Consider the following 3,474-nt stretch of genomic DNA (forward strand, 5'->3'; position numbering starts at 1 on the left):
CAGTGTAACTTTTTATTTGTTTCTTTAACTTTATTTTATTTTGATATTGAACAGGCTGCAGTGTAGCAAAAATATGTTGTGTGTGCGCGTGAGGCACCGGCCCGATGGTCATACCAACGCTGGTTGGTTATACAGATAGAAGCAATACAGTGTTCAAAGCTGTCAAGCTTTTGCAAAATAAATAAAACTGTAAAGCTTTTGCAAAATAAAGAAAACTACTTTCCGCTGTCTCGTTTTCCTTTCCAAGACCTTTGGAATGCGTCACGATGAACCGTAACTCAACAAATTTTTTTCTTATGTTTCGTTAATCTTTCAATGATTTAAGTGAAATATATTTAGTGTATATGCCTGTATTCCTTTTTATTTAAGCCTATAGTTTTATTCTGTTTTCTCCATTCACAGAAGTGCTGCAGTTGCGTGTGATCTGTTGAATCCTTCTTACACTATCCTCGGATAAACTCTAATGCCGGTGCATTGACATAGCATCTCTCCTTATGATGAGTTCACAGCTGAGCGGGCATTTCACTCCTTGGCTTCAGCATCACATTTGCATAGACCGTACTACTGGAATTCGTGATTGGTTGACAGCAAATTTCAAATATTAAATGGAACGATAAAATAACGTTATTAACTGGTTAATGGCCATTTAAAATTTTCGATTCTGTTCAGAACTATACAATTTGATTTTGGTATCTGGTTCTGTTCCTGTAAAAATTTCGTTCGTTTCCGGTTTTCGTTTTCGTTCCTTGAACCGGTTCAGAGCCCTGATCTTGAATTAAAAAATTATAGGGTTTGGTTACGTTCTCACCCCTTTCCTAAAGCAGAAAATAAGTTCTCAGCCAAACTTGCACCAAAGTCCTTATAGGATTATACATTGGATGGGTCGTAATTGAAGAGACAGGCGAGGGTTTGCGTACTATACATGGATCTCAACTAAAACCCTGTTATCCCACAGCAAAAGACCTGGAAGACATTCACCACCGTAAATTAATAGACCTTTTTGAAGAGGAATTCCTGGGATTTTCAGACCTCAACAATAAGCCTGTCACCTAATTGTTTTGTTTTTTGCAAGGAGAAGGGAGTGTGACACATGGTGGGCTGAGTAACATGATATCCTGAGTCACATGATGTTCTGGGGCACATGGCTTAAGATATTTTGGACGTTCAGTTCAGGGCAATGCCTTTTGCAGTGGAAAGAAGTGGGAAGTTAATCCCTGCATTTTCCCAAAAATATGTGAGGTAGAATGATCAGTTCATGAATTGCCTTGAGATTTTATGAACCTTTTTGGAAGTTTTCTGGATGTTCACAGAGAAAACTACTGATGGTTCAACTAACAATGGACAGCAGAGACGGCTGTCACGCTGTGGTGGCTGCAATGACGCACATGATGAAGAATAAAAATTCAGCGATATTTAATTCAGGAATACTCAGGAACAACTCACATAAGAGAGAAGACTGAATACAGAGCAAAGAGAACTAGTTTAAATACACAGACTAGATAATAAACAGGAACTGAAACAGGTATGTGCTAATCAGAAACCATAGCAACTAATAACCAAAGGGAGCACAGGCAAATGGGCACAGGGAAAACGAAATACAATGACAATTACTTCATTAAAAAAAGCAGACGCTTCAAGCTTTCTATAGATATGTTTTTCATGTCTGTGTGTTCAGTATTCGCTGAGTATTGGTTCATTTTTGTGACGCGTTTCAGAAAGAAGTTCACGGAGACCGCAATGGCAGAAAGCGCACCGTTTGTTTTCTTTATTTTACAAAAGCACAGCGTTCTGTTGTTATTATTATGAGTGTACACAAATAAAAGTGGACCCTTTACAGATTTGAATGATGTATTGCTCTTATCTGTAAGATAAAAAATGACAGAGTAATTTAAGTTAATTTCGGCGTTATCTGGAAAAAATGCCACAAAACGCGCCGGCGCGTTTGTCGACTCCAGAGGGTTAAAGTGGTAAATATAGGAGGAATATATCAAAGCCATTTATATGTGCCAATCTTCCTGCTGCCAGCTGATGCCGCTATGACTATAATTTGATATTGGTGTGTAGATGTCTTCAGGCCAGGACTTTTATCAAACATGTGAACTTTATGCAGATTGGACATTGCATATTTTAGTGAGAGTAAAACATGACATATCATGTTGCTGGCTAGTGGCACTATGATTATAACTAAATATCAGCCCAGGACTCTTATCAAACAAGAAATTTGGGGCAGATTGGATATTGCATGTTTTAGTTAGTGTAAAACATGACATTTCCTGTTGCCAACAGGTGGCGCTATGACTATAAATGCTTATTGTCATGTAGATGTCTTCAGGCCAGGACTCTTATCAAACGTGTGAAGTTTGGGGCAGACTGGACATTGTATGCATGAGTTACAACAACGTCCTGTTTCATGAGACCCTGCATCCTCATATGAGGACATTATATTTTCGTGAATTTCTCTAAGACTATACATGCCACAGTTTTAAGTCTGGATGTCCTATACAGAGCACATTCAGGGCTTTTCAGAGATACTAAATGTTTGGATGTTTCACCATGACCACTTCCTCTCCTTGGTCTTCAAAAATGTCTGATATTAATTTAGTGACTCTCTTATGGAAATATGATCATATTTTGTAATTGTCATTTAAATCGGACACATTTTTAAACTGTGTGTCATAAATTAACATCTCATGAAAATGTTATGGGGTTTCAAATCAAAATATGACTTTCTGTTACGAAACAGGAGGTTGATTTCATACATGTCCTCATATGAGGACACCGGAACTAAAAGCATGTTTATTACGCATTTTGGGAGACACAACAAATGAATAGGGAAAGAAAATATATTTCAATATTCTATGAAATATTATGAAAATCTTGTCAATTATTACTCTCAATATTACACTTTTTTTCATTACATGTTGCCCCAAAAACACATTAATGTCCAAATTAGATTTAGTTTATAGATACATGTAAAGAATCATCCACTGAAGACGAGCTTAAGTGAGAACCCAAGTGCAGTTTATTTACAGGTGATATCCAAACAAGAAACACAGACTTGACATAGCATGAGCAGACTTGACATAAACAGACTAGACTCACCAACAGCGGGTTAAATACAATCAATACACGACGAGCGCACAATGGGAACATGAAGCTGCTTATAGGAAACAAGAGGGTCACATGACAAGAACAAACCAATGGGAAACCAGACACATGACTAAGACAACCAATCAAGACATGACACAATGAACAGGGGAACCAATGGCATGAATACATGAGAGTAAGGGAAGCATGACACAAACAGGGACCATGAAACAATTACAAAATAAAAGACATGGAAAACATGAACATGAAACAAAACACCACATTACATATCCCCCCCTCTAAGGGCGGCTTCTGACGCCCTAATGTAACATCCACCCCAACCAACACAACGTCCAGGAGGGTGGAGGACTGGAGGTGGTCCAGGGG

This window comes from Sinocyclocheilus grahami, unplaced genomic scaffold, assembly GCF_001515645.1.
Source record: "Sinocyclocheilus grahami isolate Dianchi unplaced genomic scaffold, SAMN03320097.WGS_v1.1 scaffold1280.1, whole genome shotgun sequence".
In the NCBI taxonomy this organism is placed as follows: Eukaryota; Metazoa; Chordata; class Actinopteri; order Cypriniformes; family Cyprinidae; genus Sinocyclocheilus; species Sinocyclocheilus grahami.